Here is a 19,268-nt window from a genome sequence, read left to right on the forward strand (position 1 = left end):
ATGTCCATCCAAAAGTCATTTATAATTTCAACTTTTTGCAGTGTGATTTGAAAAACAATTACAAAACTGCTGGGGAATGAGACAGAGGGGAGAGGTGTGTTTATGAGTTCATAACTAATCACCAGGGTACTTTGCCAGTTTTCCCATAATGTGCTTGAAATATTTAAACCTTTTCAGTCTTTTATTGAGATAAGAAAAAAGTAGACTTATTGGAGTCAGCCAGAAAGCAATGGACTACTCTGTTGTGTTTGCTTTCACATCAGAGCTTGCAGATATAATCATATCTGTATTGAAAGGATAAATATAGATGCTACTCCTTGAAACAGTTACAGGAAACAGAGCCTTCAAAGCCATCCTGATCTAAGGAGAAATTTGTTTAATCTATTCTGAAGACAAAAGATCATCAAAAGGCTACTTTTGTCACTATATTGAATCCATAACCTCTAATACAGTGGTGGCTAAACTTTTTCATCTCCAGTGCCAAAAATTGCGCTCATGTGCTCGTATGCCAGGACCCAGAAGGCAGTGCACATGGGGGCCCCACGCCCCTGCGCATACATGCCCCCCATGTGTGCCAGAAACTTCTGAGCATGCACACGTGACTCATCCCGCACAACTCTGTGCATGCTCATGTGTCACCTGCAGCCCCCCACTTCCCACACATTCGTGCCAGTTACCCGACAATCAGCTGGCGGGCAGGCAGCGTGCGTGCATGTGCTCCAGGCTCTTTCAGGCAACCTCTTGCGTGCCGGCAGAAGTGGTCCTGTGTGACCCATCCCACACGTCTCTGTGCATGCGCGCGTGTCTCCCGCACCCTCCCACTTCCCATACATGCACGCCAGATACCCGACAATCAGCTGGCAGGCAGGCAGTGTGCGTGCATGTGCAGTGAGGCTCTTCCAGGAGACCTCTCGCATGCCGGAAGAAGTGGCCTTGCGTGACCCATCCCACACATCTCTGCGCATGCACGTGTGTCTCCCACACACCCCTACTTCCCATACATGCATGCCAGATACCCGACAATCAGTTGATGGGCAGGTGGTGTGCGTGCATGAGCAGTGGGGCTCTTCCAGGCGACCTCTCGCGTGCTGGCAGAAGTGGCCCTGCGTGACCCATCCCGCATGTCTCTGCACATGCGTGCGTGTCTCCTGCAGCCCCCCACTTCCCATACATGCGTGCCAGATACCCGACAATCAGCTGGCAGGCAGGGGTTGTACGCGCATGTGCAGTGAGGCTCTTCCAGGCAACCTCTCGCATGCCGGCAGAAGTGGCCCTGCATGCCACTTCTACCAGCACACATGCCATAGGTTTGCCATCACGGCTCTAATATAGATGGAGAACTATACCTAGGGCTTCTTTGGTGACAAGACCCATATAAGTAAAAATAAGCTACTGAGCAGAGCACATCCCCGTTTAATATATAAACAAGAAACCTTGGACAGGAACAAGCAGAGAGTTCAGCCCACAGTACTGGTTTATCTAGATAAATCCAAATGTGCTGTTAAAAGATGTGGTGCTTATCCCAGTAGTTAAACTGACCAGAGACTGGTGTGGTTCCATTACAAATGAAATAGTTTTAAAAAGCTCAATCATACAAGGAATTAGTAAAATATAAAACTCAGAATATATAGCTATTGTGTTAAATCAAAAGTATTAATTTTTAATAGTTAAATCTAATTTCCAGTCTTTAGTGACTACAGTTGGGACAGGCAACTTGATTCTTAAGTACAGGGTCACTCAGTGAAGCCACAACTGTGTTTACAATCTTATTTCAGTTTTCCTTTGCTTTATAGACCTGTGAAGGTGCTAAATGTGAGGATTGGTCATACAATTACTTTTTCATCCCCATTGTACCTGCAAACAGTTACTAAACGAGACAGTCATTAAATAGGACTACCTTTCCCCCCACCCCACCCCCAGTAATGCTAGGAGTAGGCCTAAATGATTCTTGAATCTCCCAACTCAAGAAATTAGATAGACATTAAACGGAAAGTTTTAAATTACCTATTTTAAGTGGCTTCTTCCTAGGCATTTATATACATTTGCGTGTATGTGCATATGTACATCTATTTATTTATATCTCTATATAAGATTACAGTCTTACTGCTGCTACCAAGTGTTCTTCCAGATTTTGCAGCCCAGAAGTGATACCCTTATTTTATGAAAAAAATCTTAATAAAGTACTAGTTTAATTTTAAAAGATCACCAAAGATGTTAGAAAACTAAAAACAATAATTTTCAGTTACTTGCGATTGCTATCAATGGATCTTTTCATTTCTATCTGTAATATTTTTTTTAACATACGTTAGTTCAAGTTGATGCATAGTTAGCCAGAGGAACACCATCCTTTTCAAGACAGTGGCCTCAGTCCATGTGTTCGATAGTACTAAACTACTGAAGCCAACATGGAGAGACGCTCCAGCCCTCCCAGTCACATGAAAAACTCAGTTTCAATTTCCCTTTCCTCTTCAAAAAGCATGTGTGCTTTCCTACAAGTAAACATAGATAATTCTTTTTTTTGCTACTTTCTCCATTGTTTCAAAAAAAAAAAAAAGCTTTGGATACAAATTAAAAAACAGTCAGATGCTCAACATCCTGTTAAACAATTTTTCAATGTGTTAAAAGTCTATTAAAATGAAACCAGGCTGCAATGTTGCTAAAGCAAGTTAAGAACCAATATGCAAACATATAAATTATTAACAACCCTTTAAAAAAAAATAACCGTTGTAAAAAGCCCACAACCATTGCTGGACCCCCAAGCATGAGGGGCAGAGCCATGTCTTCAAGACCTCCTTTAATTTCAAATTACATATCAGAGAAGGGGGCAAGATATGCAAGCCATGCAAGCTGACCATACAAAATGGCGTTCAATGATCCAAAAAGTGGACCCTGAACCTGTGGGAATATGCTAGGAAGAAGAAGAAGAAGATCAGAGAAGGGGGCAGGCAGATTTGGATGATATTTGGATTTTTATGTAAATAGTTTCTCCAAAGGTCTAGTCAACCCTTGGAATGGAAGATAGGCTAAACCATCAATATGTTTCTTGATACTGTATTTGAAAGCTGACTATGCAGGAACTGAAGAGTATTGTGTTTGAGATAATTACATATGATAATTAAATCTAAGGAGCCTTGTCTGCATATGAAACTTTTGTTATCCTTAGGCAATAATAATAAAAGTGCCTAGAAATAACAGGACTCGGTAGAAACATCATAATTTTTCTTCAAAGATCAATGGTGCAGTGGAAGACTCAGTTGCTGATCAATGGCGATAGATTGGAAGAGGTTAATAGTGAGAGAGGAATCTTCCAAGTAGACTCAACTACTGCCATTACTGTTCCAAAGCATTTTTCAAAAGTCAGCTGGACTTTCTCGGGGGTTTTTTTCTTTGAAAACATTTCACTCCTTATCCAAGAAGCTTCTTCAGATGAGAAGCAAAATGTTTTCAAGGAAAGAAACCCAGAAAGTCCAGTTGCCTTTTGAAAAACACTAATAGGAGAACCATGACTTGAATGATTGAAAATTTCCATAGATATATTGCTACTACCTGTCATTGCATTGGTTCATTTGTCTCCAATACTGAATAATTCAGGCCAGGCTATCAAACATCAAAAACATCTGCTAAGCTATCCCACCTCCTTTATGTGGACGATTTGAAGCTGTTTGGAAAAATTCCACCTGAAATAGAATTTCTGTTCAGCACTGTCTGTCTATACAGCCAATGCAATGGAGTTTGGACTGGACAAACACATATTCAGCATTTGAGGGCGGGGGGGAATAGTGAAAACTGGTGGATTTAAGAGGCCCTATGGAAATGACATCAATAATTGGATGAAGACGAGGTTCCGGTATGAGTTTCTTCGGCGCCAGACTGAAATCTGCGATCGTGCACAGTTTTGATCTGTGCTCGCCACAGGTGCGCCCCAAGCTGGATGGTTTTGGGGCTAAGCCATCCCATAGAGGTGGTGAAGAGGGGGGAGACTGCCAGCAGGGTCGAGAGTCGCATCTCTCCTCCCCAGCTGGTCATTACTCCTTTTCCTGAAGGCGGTTGCAGCAGTGGTTAGAAATGGCTACCTCAAAGATGAACTCAACCAGAAAAGAATGTGCAGGAGGAAGATAAGAAGAGAAAGTTTTGGCTGACCGGGTCAAACTGAAAAAGCAACAATATAAGGTACCCTGGAATTTGAATTATAAAGAACAACATTGTTCCCAAAGAAGACTTTGAAGCGGCAAATGAGAGGGAAGGGAAAGGATTTGGTTTTTTTTCTTTTCTTCCCTATATTGACAACTAAGAGATTTAAGCAAGAAACCTGCAAAAATCCACTTTGACATTAACAGGTATTTAAGCTGAAAATAAAATATCAAAGGGATAATAAAGATTTCTGGATTCTCAAAAACTTTTAAAAGAAGGAAAAAAACAAAAGGGTGGGATCTGGAAAAATGGAGGAGACCACTTGGAAGTGAAAGGAATTAACAGTGAAATTTTAACAAGATTCCTAAAAGATACATTTTAACTGAAACTTTGTAACAAGATAAGAGAACCCCAGGAAGAGAAAGTGGAAAAAAGAAGCAAGAAGAAACAGCTTTGGATTATTTGGATTACTTGGCTATTGGATGTAAAGGACTAAAATTAATTGGGTTGTTTAAAAGTTTTTAAAATGGTATCACTCTTGGAAGAATTGAGAATGGAACTTAAAGACAGAAAGAAGATGCACAAGAAGGAAGAGGTTCTTTTGGCTTCGTATTTCAATTTTTGGAAATGGAGATCCTAAACTATGAGAAACAAGAAATGCCTGTAGAACAAGAAGGGTGGGACAAAGAAGAAACCATCTTCAATGACCAAATATTTCTATGTGGGGGAAAAGAAAGGAAAGGGGGGGGAAAGAGAGTGAAAAATTTAAGATTTGAAAAAACAACCCCCCAAAAGAATAGTTTGAAAAGTAATTACAACATTAGGAAGAAACAGAAGAGAGGATTATAGAAGAAGAGGGGGAAGAGGGAAAGGAAAAAAAAAAAAATAAAGGATAGAAACAAGACATAGAGAAACAGGGAAAACATACAAGGATTAAGGGTATAAACCTATTTAGAAGACACAGAAATAATGGGTGAGAACTTAATTGAAAGGGGGATTCTGCAAGGGTACATAAGATAGTATTGTTATCTTAGAAATAGAAATGAACTTTGAAAATACGAAATAAGTGTGATTAAAATGATTACATTATAATGTAATGGAATGTTTAATAAATAAATGAAATAAAGAGAATGAGAGAATGAAATTAGGAAAGGAGGGGAACATTTCAATTATTATAAATGTGTTATAAAAATTTACGTAAAGAGGAATATGAAAGAAACATGAAAAAATTATGGAAATATAAGTGCTGCTGGAAGTATGATACCCTATTGAAAAGAAATGTTAAAGATGTCAAAGTTTATAACTAACATTAATGATAGAGCTGAATTGGAATAGAATAAGTATTTTATTTATTATTGTTATATATATATTTTCTCTTTAAGAACTTAATGCATATTTTAAGAATGTATGAAGCAGAATTCGACTGGAAGTTATGTGTTATATTGAATAATTGCAAAGGCATAAATTGAAATTTAAATAAGAGTTGAATAGATAAAAATTAAAAGATACAAAGGTGTCATACTCCAATTAGTAACTACAGGGAAAAATTTTGTTCAATGAGAAAAGAAAATATGAAATTGAAACAGGACAGACAAAAGTATAAATATAATGACTAGAAAGATATTGAAACTTAGAAAAAGATATATACATAAAATTGAATTTAGAAGGGAATGAGATAATTAAAAGTAAGATTGAGAAAACTAAGGGAAGGGAAAAATTATTGAGAAAATGTTAAAATGGTAATAAGATATGGAATAGAACACAAAGATGAATATGAAATTGAATTTGTGTCTATATGGAGAAGTGATAACCTGGGACCATGTTATTCTCAAAAAAAGAAATTTTACTTGTATTATGTTTTGTGGAAAACCCAAATAAATTTTTTACAAAAAAAATAATTGGATGAAGACAATCATTATAAATACTTGGGCTTCCCTTAAGTTGACAATATCAAGCACACTGCAGGCAAGAAAAAGGTTGGAAATGAATACATCAAGAGAGAAGAAGATCTTAAAGTACAAGCTCAGTGGAGGAAATACTATCAAGGCAATCTATACCTGAACAATTCCAGTCATTAAATAGTGGACTCAAGCAGAACCAAGGGCCTTGGATAGGAAAACCAGAAAAATAATGTCAGTGAATCATGCCCTTCATCCAGTGGTGCAATTCAACCGGTGTAACAATCGGTTTGATGAGCACACACTTGGCACGCATGTGCGCCAAACATGCACTTAGCATGCATGCCCAGCATTTAGAAAAGACTATTTTTAGCTACAACACTTACCTTCTGCTGCATCCCCTATGAATAAAACAGCTGACGCGCAGCAAAATGCTCTGCCGTGCAAATCAGCTGTGCTCAAAAACAAGGAAATAAAACACAGGTAAAGGGCAGGGGTGGGTGGGCAGAGCCAAATGATCACTGGAACTACCAATTCGCCCAAACCAGTCCGAACTGGTAGAATGCCACCCCCTGCCTTCATCCACACAACAATATTGTCAGACTCTACTTACCAAGGAAAATAGGTGGGTGTGGAATGTTGCAAGTACATCAGTCAGTTAAGGGGGAAACAGGCATTGGAGGAATATCTGAAGGATAACAAAGAAGATGCACTGAAGTTAGTATATCAAGAAGCCTACTGAATACTGGAGAGGCTAAACAGGTCTATAAGAAAGACCAAATGAAGAGCAGAAAGGAGGCATGGGAAGACAAAGCATTGCATGACCACTACATTAAAAATATAGCATGGAAAACAGATAATAACAAAACCTGGCAATGGCTAAGAACAGGAAAGTTGGAAAAAAAGACAGAGAGGCTAATTCTGGCTGCACAAGACCAAGCCTTAAGAACAAATGCATACCAAGCCAGAATTGAAAGACAGCAACACATAACAAATGCTCCTCAGCCAAGACGCCGAAGAAGGAGTGGATAACCTGGCTAGATGCTGCAAGAAGATCACATAGACTGACTACAGACAATGGCATGACAAAGTAGCAAAGGTAGTTCACTGGAAGATCTGCAAGAAATACCATTTTCCTCCAAGCAAGAACTGGTGGGAACATAAAATAGAGAAAATAATAGAAAATGAAGAAGCTAAAGTCTCTGAGACTTTAGACTTCAAACAGACAGGCACCTTGCCACATAACACCCCAGACTTAACCATTGACGATAAGAGAGACAAAAAAACTCTGGATACTAGACATGACAGTACCAGGGGACAGCAGAAAAGAAGAGAAAGAACTGGAGAAAATAATAAAATACAAAGACCGGCAAATAGAAATAGAATGACAGTGGCAAAAGAAAGCAAAGGTAGTACCAACAGTAATAGGTGGCTTGGGTACAATCCCAACACAATTGGAGAACCACTTGAATATCATCACATTCACCATCAGTCAGTTGCAAAAAACATCTTTAATCAGAACCTGTGACAATACATCTTAACACCATAAAACATCAAAATCAGCCTCTCCCCAGTCCTTGGGAAAGACCCAATAGATGGATAAAAATAATACTCTGAACATCTGCCTGACTGTGCAAGGAACCATAATGATGATGATGAAAACAACAACAGGAAAACATGACTCAGAGATTAATACTTGAATGATTGTTCAATAAAACTTGAATTTTTATAGTAAATGTTTTATGGAGGAGATTTCAACATTCTTAGAACACGTTCATCATTGCAAAATCAGATACAGATTTTCTCAAATTTACTTAATTCTATGATTAAATGGAAATCTTGGTGTCTGTAACTACTTCCTGCTCATCTATAGAGAGGATTTAGAAAGATGGTTCGGAAATTTTTGTCTCTTCATTTTAAGCTTGTCATAAACTGGAGAGAGAGAAAAAAGAGAGAGTGGAGAAATTTGTAATTGGGTGACTGGCCTAAGAATCAGTATGTCACATGGCTAAGTTTTGTATCTGCATTAAATCTAGTTAGGCAACTAGGCAGGAAATATTGAATCAAGATAAACCTTGTCATTAAATCTTAAATAATCCGTATCACCAAAAGACAAAGCAGTTTCATGTGGCAGGTGGGTTTTAAACCACATACCAGAAGAAGGATCTTTTTGAAGAAGCATCTATGGTATATTATTAAGATAGAAAGTTTGCCTTGGATATATTTTAAGCTGTAATTAACACGTGTGATATTTTTCTAAGTGAAATTTCCATTCATATCTAAAACAAGATGTTTCTTTATTCCCCAATATTAAAATAACAGGAAACAAAAGAAGGATTTTATCATGATTCCACTATTAACATGCAGTAAATGACTATTTTTTGCAGTAGTGAAAAACTTTAATAGACATTAAATAAAATTTATCTTATAACTGTTTACAGATATTAACTTTATACTGTAGATGCATATTCCTTTGGCTAAAACTAACATTCTTTGGTTATTGAATGATATAGTATATGACAATGCATTCTTTCCAGGCATGCGAAATAAATTTCATGTTTACTTTGTTCTGTATAATATAGACAGTTTGGTTGGTCTGCCTAGTAAAGTTACCATTTCTACTGCCATAACTGATGGTATGGTATGTTTTGTTAAAATACAAGTTTATAGCATAAATGCATTTGTAAAAAGATCTTGAAATAACAATAATAAATTCAGCTTCAAACATCCTATTTAACATATTGGGAAATTAAGCTGTAGTTCTTTGATTTACTGGGAACTAAACAATTAAGTACAGTGTGCATTCCAATTAAGATGGATGAGGCTGTCTATTCTGTTTTCAAAGCAATAGGTCCATCCTAGTATTATCGATTATCTTGTGTGCCTATGTGCACATGGATGCATAAAAGGAGGGGAAAAAGGCTCAGTTACCAGATATCAAGGCATAAATAGTGTGTTCTACTGAGACTTCATATAATAGATATAACTGGAAGAATTCAATTAGTTCTGATCACATTATTATAGACAGAGGAGGAAAAAGTGGGTGCTGAATCTCCTCAATAGCTGAACAGGTAATCAGAAATGACTAAGAGATGTCTTGGTACAAGAAGAATTAGAGGATCCTGACATGTAATTGATAAATAACTGCCACAAAAATTGAATTTCAGTTGCAAATTTGCAAAAATCTGGATGCAATGGAATATTTCCACCCTATATGGAAAATTCAGATTGTAAGAGATAGCGAGTAGGATCCAAGAGCCCCTGATGTCAGCAGAGAAGTACTGATCGACAGGGAAATAATCTGATAGGAGAAAAGTCTCTTTTCTTTGAGCCTGTTCAGTGGATTTACACCTAGGAAACTACATGTAGGGTAGTAACCTTACATCAATTCTATAGAAGTATGGAGAAGATAACTAGATGATCCTTTATATTCCTTGTGATACTGTAATTAAATTGCTTATATACTAGAAGCCATTTCCCCCCCTTTCCCCCATTTCCCCCCCTTTTTATGACCCTATAATCTTGTTATATACTGGATAGATGATATATACTCAGAACAATGGGATCTCTCACATGTGAAAAAAAAACATATTAAAAAACCCCTCCTTTTAACCTTATTATATTTTTCAAGATTCTTCTAAGGTGTTTCATCTTGTTATTTGATGCACTATACTAAGGAGTACCAAGTACTCCTCCTTTTCAGATGTGAGAAGCAATACATTTTTGCCTGAAGCTTTACAATGAAAATGTATAATTCTTCATAAGCACAGCAAAAAAGGGCAACTAGTAATGGAATGAAGACAGTAGGATGTGACACTTAATTGCTTTGGAAAATGTGTGAGGAATCATAGTCAAGAAGTTTTAAGAATTTCAGGATATTAGAATTATAGGTAATTACGGTAATTTAAGCATAGTGCCTATAATATTAGAGATGGGCACTCAGATTCAAATTCCTGCTTCTGTACTTATGCTTCTTAGATTCCTAATGGAATTCATAAGGTGATACTGTAACGGACATGTATTACTGACACAAGGCAAGAATAGAACAGGAGAATAATATAGAATAATGATATAGTTGGAAGAGACCTTATAGGTCATCTAGTCTAACCCTCTGCAGTCTCTTCTTGAAAGCTTCCAATGATGAAGCTCCCACATCTTCTGAGGGCAAGCGTTTCCATTGGTTGATTGTAAGAAAATGTCTCCTTATTTCTAAGTTAAAACTCTCCTTGACCAGTTTCCATCCATTGTTCCTTGTCTGGAACATACATCAAAACAATCCTAAGGGTGATAAAACTATTACAGTGTATAAATGACAGATGAGTTGTGAAAAGAGAAGATGGTTCCAACCTAAAGTAACATCTGAAAACAGAGCTATGATCAAAGTGATTAAACATGATCTATACCAGGGGTGGGATTTTATCAGTTCAGACCAGTTCTATAGAACCGGTTGTTACGATTCTGCGCAGTTCGCAGAACCTGCAATTCACACCACTAGCTGGCCCCTCCCCTCCCCACCCACCCCGTCCAGGAGGCTTCCCTGAGGCCCAATCAGGGGTGGTTATTCAGGGGGTTGGGGGAGGGAGAAGTGGCCTGAGAGCAGAGCTGAACCTTCCTTAGGACTGAAGCTTCTATTTTTCAGTGCAGACTCAGGCAGCAGATTGCAGAAAGGGAGATCTGTGAGTGACTCTGATTCTGCAAGCAACTCTTCCTGCTTTGCCTGATTTTGGGTAAAAGTTGCTCTTTTTAAAAAAATAAAAAATTCAATCTTTACATATATATTTATAATATTTACATACAAGCCACGCTGAGCCAGTCACATGACCACCAACCCACTCCCCAAAATTAGGCCACGCCCACAGAACTGGTTGTTAAGAAATTTGAATCCCACCCCTGATCTATACTGACTCCAATTAACATGCTGACAAGGAATGTTCATTTTTCCTAAAAGATTAATGGTATTTTCAGAAATTGAAATATGCCATGATAATAAAGTTTGGTTGGTAAATTATTCTTAATGTTGGAGAGCGTAGTTCTTCATTTCACATGATTATGATGTACTGTAAATAAACTAGCATAATTTAAGATCTAGCAAATTACACAGAGATCCTCAGACACTTGACAGATTGGGACATTCTATACATTTCATAAACAAATAAGTAGACTGTATGAAGATTTGGTATGTATATTGGTTCATTCAATAATTTTATGGGTTTTTTAAAATTGATTAAATAATAGCCCACCGACTTTAGGTTAGAACTTCTCTGCAAAAGTCCCTAGGGCTCTTTGTCAAACGCACAATCGTTTAAAAGTCCAAATGTAACAATAATTACTTGCATATTTGTGGTTTACGTCCTTCGGACTCATATACCTGTTACCTAAATGGCTGTAAGAGAACTGCAGCAACTTGTAGCAATCAGTAGAAACTTCAGGCACAAAATGGAGGGTATGTTGTTTTTGTCATTCTACTGAAATAAAATCAGAATTGTCTCTGTCTAGAAAAGATTTTTTGGTCTAATTTTTTTAATAGGCCAATAAAGCTGTAGACCCATTTTTGCTGTTAATAAGTGTTGGGAGAAATATCGTTCTGGGTTCAGTTCCAAGTGGGGAAAAAGACACTGGAAACATGGAAGCTGTTTAATATCAGGACCACATGGCCTGGAGCTTCAGACTGAAAAGGAAGGATGATCACATGCGTCAAGCTAAAGGAAGAGATCAAGAAAAAAAGGGAAAAAAGGGCTGATATGTTGAGAGTGGCTGGGTATTATACCCTCTGTTGGGATTTGAATTTGAGCTTGTATTCTGATTGGTTTGTCAGACTCCCAGGGACAACTCTGTAGGCTGTCCTGAGTTCCAGGCTTGGTTGAGCCTTGCTGCATGATTATGCCCTTAAAAGGGCTTTTGGCAATTGCTATAGCTTTACCTGGAGATCCTGGTTATGTAAAGTATTCTGGCCCAGGCCTTAATGGCCCACCCATTAACAAAGGTGGGGGTGAGTTCCTGCTTCTGAGGTGAGTTTCTGCTTCGGAGTTTCTACTCTTTTTAGAGGAAATATTCTGCCTTTTTAATATTTCCTAGGATATTTAATTTTTCTAGGAGAGGGGTGGGTGCTAACTTCCTACATAAGTATAAGGGCAAGTTAAAAGAGACAAGAAGCTGTAGTGATGTTTTACTGGTACCAGATAGGCTCAAAAGCCCCTGTCCTCATTCTGCCTTTTCTTGTTTCATTGATTTCCCTTGCCCCCAACAAGACCTTTTTGCTTTGTATACAAGTGGGATCCAATTATTGCAGACTACCTTCCACCAGAAGGCTTGCATAACAGTGTCAGCTTTCTAAGTGATTTGCACTTTCTTTGTGTCAATACTGTTTATTCTTTCCCCATTGCCTCATCTATCAATGTATTCAGGTCAAACTGTTGGTTATAGTTATCGTACCAGACAGTGTATGATGTCAAAGCAAAAGAAGCTATTTGTTTTAGAAGGACCTCTAACTGTAACTACAGACAGAGGGATTTACTCATACAAATGGGAATTATCAAGCAATTAGAGCCTCAGCAGAACTTCTTGTCCCTACAGGAGAATTCTCCACCCCAATCATTCATAGAACTTATGTAAAACAGGTTTTGGTTTTCCAACTGGTTAATATCAGTCTTATATTTATTACATATCAGTGCAAATAATATTATGAGTGAAGACTATTTGCACTAATAGTAGTAACCAGTTTTGAGCTAGTTAAATGAATATGGATTTGAGGATTTCAACATTCAGAAGATATGCTGCCATGTCTTTTCAAAATTGCAGTGCGGATGCACTTCCTATGGACTTTTGGCTCTACTGAAGGCATATTTATTAAGAGTTTTATTAAAAGATTCTGCTTTGTAACTCTGATTTCAAATGAGCAGGTAGAGAAAGGGAGTGGAAGAAAGGGGAACCAGAAGAAATAATGAACCAGAGAAAATGGTCGTGTTGTTCTAGTTTTTGCTCTAGCCCAATTCACAACTGTCTTCAATCCTAGATATTGACAATAATGGACCCCCAGCAGATTACTCCCAAGGGGATATAGCTCTTGAAAAAGATTTTGTTGTTCAAATCCTGGGGCATGGGGATTGCAGATTTAATATCTTCATCATCTGACAGTTGGAAGAAAATTGTAATCTTGTTGTCTTGGACTTCTGGACTGAAGCTTCATCTAATCCATAATTCTGTCCACAGCATCTGGGAACTTCTTTAGTGAGATATCCAAATCCAAATTATAGCTTTACCCTCCATTACTTTGGCTAATTATTGCCTTTTTGAGACACCTAAACTAATGGCAGTCCATCATTTCTTGGTCATGTGAACGTCTCAGTTGCATGAATTTTAGATAAAGGAAGGGTGAGAGTTCTCAGTGTTTACTAGTGTTCAAGCCTGCAGTTCTACATTTATGAACCAATTTCTGAAATTTGATTATCCAAATAAACTTTGATCATTTATTTTATCTCAACATACAGTATTTAATCCTCAAATATGCATTTTAAAATGAACTTTTAGGCAGCTTTTAGTAAAACGTTTTTATACTAAAAAATTAATGTGTACCCTGGCCTGAGGAATATGTTAATCTACAAATGAATATAGAAGGCAATGAGCAGATTTGATCCTGTATATCAAATTCCCATAATCTGAAATAAATGCGATTGAGAAACATGATAGCTGTCTAGGTGACTTTGAGTCATTTAGTCATACTCTCTCAGTATAAACTCTTCCGGGATTATTGCTGTACAAAAAATTTGGTGGCAGGAATACCGATTTTGTTTACTTAAGCTCCTGAGGGCAGGCATGTTATATGTGCAATAATAATAATATAATATATAAAATAATAAAATAAAATAAACCATACAGTTCCTTCTCCTGTCTTGAGTAAACTCCTTCCTGAGTTCTATTTCTTGGGCATACTGCAGTGTAACAAAGAGACAGAAACCAATAACTGGCAAGCAAATCAGCTGTTTTATTTCTATCTTATCACTGGACAAGGTTGTTGGTTCCTGGACGCTGTTCTCTGCAAATTATCCCCCAATATTCCCATCCCCAACTGCATCATTTGAGTGATCTTTGAGCCCTTCTTAACAAGACAGAGATCTCCTCTGTCTTGTTGGGAATTGGCAGGGAACTGTGGGTGCGTTATTGCACTTATTTTTTATACATAACAAGCTGTGTTGCAGGCATTCCAATCCCTTAATTATTAGCCTTGTCCTTGGGAAAAATAACTGAAAATAACAGCCCCAGTGAGATGAAGCAGCTTTGCAATTACGTTGCATAATGTTGTCACACGGAGGGGGTTGTCAGGGAGATAATGGTAAACACCAGCCTGGATTCTGTCTGAAAAATAATTGGCATCAGCTCCCTTTGTGGCTGGTGGAGAGAAGCAAAATGGAGGAGTAAATTAGCACTTTCTGGAGACATTAGCAGCAACGCTATACTTACCAGTGACCATAACACTGGCTGCCTTTAACTACTGTGGCATGAAATTGCCTGCCTGCCTGGCTTTTTAAATGACAGACAAATTTTCAAGTGGGCAGCCTTTTAGTTTTTGCAAGCCAAACAGCTGGCAGCAAAATGACCTTTGTTTCTATCATGCTGCTCTTGATTGTTTGGCAATGATTCCATCACTAGCCAGAGAGAAAGAGATATTAAAATTAGATGAGAAAAAAGAGCAACACTTGCAGTTTCAAGATACGTCAAGAATGCTGTTTTATGGTTAGAGAAAGGTTTGGCTTCTGTGAATGTCACAACGTGGTTCTTTCTCCTTACTTTCTATTTGAAATTGTTTTTTTTTTCTCTCCTGTGGTTCTGGATCCACTGACTCTCAGAAACCATTTTAAATCTATCTGATAAACAAAAAAGTCCTTAGGAGATTTCTTGGAAAAGTTTCTGTTGATTAAGGCTTGAAAATGCCAGGAATCAATGTATCTGGGATAGTGATTTCAAACCAGTCTAAACCTAGCATCTAACTCCACAGTTCATATATGCTTCTGAAATGGACATGTGTACCATCATCTTATCTCCTTTCAGTTATATCAGAGGTTTCCAAACTTGGCAACTTTAAGACTTCTGGAGTTAAAGTCCACAAGTCTTGAAGTTGCCAAGTTTAGAGACCCATGAGTTATTTGAAATTTAGTTTCACCTTCTGCAGTTCTGTGGGAATGGTGTAAAAATGTGCCATTTTAGCAGTGCTTATGTTCATGTGGAGATGACTCTGTGGAATCCCTAAGCAGAACACTCCTTTGTTGTTCTATCAGCAATCAAGGAAAATATATATGTATTCCTTTTTAAAGGGCTACCCTGGTAGAGAGCACAATATCTATCTGTCACTGCTTCTATCTGATTGGGACCTTGACATATCTTTCCAGGTTGTCCGACTTCGTTCTATCATTTGTTGCATCTGTCTTACCTATGGTTGATGTTTAGCACAAATTTTGAGATTCCCAGTGCAATTTGTATTGCAGTTACTATAATAGTGTATTTTGTGTAACTTCATTGCATTAAAATAATATTAATAAGTGGAGGTCTATCTATTTTATTGTTGTGCTTTCTGCCCCAAATGCTGTAATAAAAGGTTTGGTATGGTTTGATGATGGAGATAGAGTGCAGTATTGACTTTTTCTTTCATCTCTCCTAGATATCTCATGGACTTTCTTGAGATCAGATTTGAAGAATTTAACTCCTGGCAATTCCCTATTATTCCCTCTCCTTTGATTCTCCCTAATTGCAGCTGTGAAACACCGGTTTCATCTCAAGAGAGCCTCTCCAGCTAGTGTCAGTGCCATCACTGTGCTGCACCAGCAAAAAAAGGAATGCTCCATGCATACCAAAGATCATTCCCAGAGCTTGCAGGTCTCGGTGAGGCAACATCAAGTATTAGTCATATTAAATAACAATATACATACGGAATCCCCACATGATTTTTTTCCAGTCTAACAAAATGGTGGAAGGAAGTTTGGTAAAAGAACTCAGGGACTTTGTTTGCCTGCTGCTGTCCTTCTGTCTATCAGTAGGATCACTCTCCAGAAACAAAATTAAATGTCATCAAATGAAGTGTGATAGGAGTTGTCCAAAGAAAATCAAGTGCAGTAATGGTTGGATCTGGCCAAGAAAAGGGTGTATTCCAGAAAGAAATCCCACAATGCATCTTGATGGGAGAGGCAGCTGGGTAGAAAATTGGAATCTGATTTGATTGCTGCTGGACAGCTTAGATTAGCTGTTCCATGCTAAGCCTCCCTCCCTCCCTCATCCCATCTGGTCACATGACTTAGAATTGACAAACTGCAGTAACCCATCCACCCCATTCTTTCTAGTGCACACATGCAAACAGACACAACTGCAACATGAGCAGAGAGTGGAAACACACAGAAATATACTGCAGCACATTACTTCATTCCACTGAAGGGATGGACATACTATAATTTCAGAAGCCATGCTATGCATGCTTCTTTGTCTGGTTATTCTTTTGAATCCAAAAGAATAAGTGTTTTTGCTAAATTCAGGAAAAATCACATGTAAAAATACAAGTAGAGGAACACAAGTCTACCATCCCATAGCAAGATACTTTAGTAGTAATACTTGACAGAATTCCAGATAAGACTGAGGAAGAAAAAGATACAGCTGTTCCAAATATTTTTGTCATACTCCTGCATAGAATATTGATATTAAACCAGAATTATTGTATATTTTCAATAATTTTGAAACTGGGCTGCAGGTGTACTATATATGACAAGAAAAGTTATATACTGCTATATGTGTATGTGTTTTTTGTTTCAACTATTGAAGTAGTCACAAAGAGGAATTAAGGTTATTTTTAAAGCTCGCTCTTTTAGTAAAACTTTCCAGGATGGCACAGAAGTTCTTTTGCTCTTCGATTATGTAGAGAGACCCATTCAATAAGTGATTTAAAGCACATTCTGAATGTAAATCTTGTATTGGGAGAACGGGGATATAACTTTTACGCAGTGACCATCTCTTGTCAGTTGAATGCTGAGAAAATATGATAGTGACAAGTAACAGAGTTCCATTATTGTGAATATAGCTTACCTCAAACTGTTGTCCTCCAGATGTATTGAATTACAATAACTTTAAAAACCTTGGGTATTGGAAAGATCTTTTTCAGTAGCAGCTTTCCTTGGTAGGATTTTGGGTTTTCCTCCAAGATGATTAGTTCACAACATACTTGTGGGAGAATCACTTTTGTTTTCCCAACATGCTCTCTCCAAACTTTCTTTCCTGCTGTTGGGAGAAATACATCTTCAAAAACTATACTCTGCTCTTCTTTACAACTCTCCAATTAGAAGTTTGTCAGCAAAAATATATCACTCATCCAGTAGCTCCTGACTAGACTAAGAGCAACTGTTCTGCTTTAAAAGTTTAAGGGACTCCTGCTGGTATCATCTATCAGTTAGCACTAGCTAAAACTCATTTCTGTTACCAATGATTGATTGTACATCACAAAAACATAAGAGGATATGCAGTATATGTATGTACTTGGACTTCTAGCAAATCCTCTTTTTCTACTAAAGACTTGTCTGCTATTCATACTTCTGCAGTTCTTATCAGTCATCAAGTTGTATGGAAAATTAGATCTTATACGATATTACAGGAACAGCTTCTGTGTGCAGGAAAAGGGAAATTAACTCATCAAAATGATTAACATGCCTGAAAATATAAATAAATGTCTATATTAGTCATATTTCAGTATGTAGTTTTTCAGATACATCCAATTAAAAATATAGCAGACACTAATTCATATTGATTCCTAAAGTGTTTTGGCTCCTAGAGACCTAAATACATTGAAAGCTGCCCCTTTCAGCTTGTTTTCATTTCTGCATATCTGGATCCTGATATGTGAGTTCTGTTACTGAATCCCCAGGGGGAATAACATATGAATTATGCCAGCTCATCTCTAACAGCTGTCTCCCACTGGGTACCTCACCAGATGCATTAAATATTTTGAAGTAGCTATTCCAATATTTCTGACAGCTCCTCATAGTAGACATAAGCAATTACTGTAGAAGGTCCACATTCAAAAATATAACTGATTTCATCTGAATACTGTGATTTTTATAGGCTTGGGGTATATATTTCTCTGCCAAAAGTTTAGGCAGACAAAAGCCCAAGAGCACAGGAACATGTAGCAAAAGCTTTCGTTTGGGAGCAACTCCAGAAAATACAACTAAAACAAAACCATCCTTTAACATATGCCTGCTTTTTTGGTTGGCTTGTGCTGTAAGAACAAGAGAAGACAAGGCTAATTTAAGTTACCAATAGTTGGGCTTTATTTAGAGAAACTGCAGAATAGCCTTGCATAAAACAGAATGACAGAATGACAGTTCAAATAAATAAAACAGAATGACAGTTCAGTATGATACTGTGACAGGGCACAAAAATTGTAGGCCATTGGCAAAATAAAACAAAAATAAAATTGCTGCTTTATTTTGATGGTGCAGGAAAGAAACCTCCATCTTTGTCAGGTGCAATAAGGGCATTAATAATCTGCCCAGAAGCACAGAATAGTGTTAGAGGAAGCAATTGCATCTGGGGAGTGTTTAAAACACTGAATCTCTCTGATGGGGTGGATTTGGATCAACAAAAGCCTTTGAGAAGGCAATCAGTCTCACTATCATGGCTGCTTCATTTATTATCAATTTATAGTTAACTTTTAGCAGCCACTTAGATACATTTTCTCTCATCTGTCCCTAACATGGTCTTTCAGATCTTTCAACAATTACATCACCACTATAATTGAGTCTACTTTGCTGCTGGTTTTCCTCTTCAATTTCCTTCTATCTTTCCCAGCATTAGAGCTTTTTTCAGACAGCTGGATCTTTGCATAATCTGTCTGAAGTAGGATAATTTGAGCCTGGTCATTAGTGAAAACTCTGGACCGATTTGCTTGATGGTTCATTTGTTTGTGTTCTTGCCTGCTCACAGTATTCTCAGAAATCTTCTCCAACACCAAAGTTAAAAACAACACCTATCCTGCTTCTTTAATATCCAGTATTTGTAATTCCAAACAGAAAAAACTCCTATCTGTTTCACAGAATACCCTGCTATCTTAGGCCTCATTTAGAGATGGAAGGAATATTGGGTCAACATTTTTTTTATCCTCTTGCGCTTTGTGATTTTGGGAGAGAAACTTTGGGACTGGGGTGGGTGTGGGTGAGGAGGACTTCTCTATGGTAAGCCTGAGCATTAAGACAGAGTTGTTCTGTTTTG

The sequence above is a fragment of the Pseudonaja textilis genome, chromosome 1 (assembly GCF_049901715.1).
Source record: "Pseudonaja textilis isolate UNSWEBS1 chromosome 1, rPseTex1.2, whole genome shotgun sequence".
Taxonomy (NCBI): domain Eukaryota; kingdom Metazoa; phylum Chordata; class Lepidosauria; order Squamata; family Elapidae; genus Pseudonaja; species Pseudonaja textilis.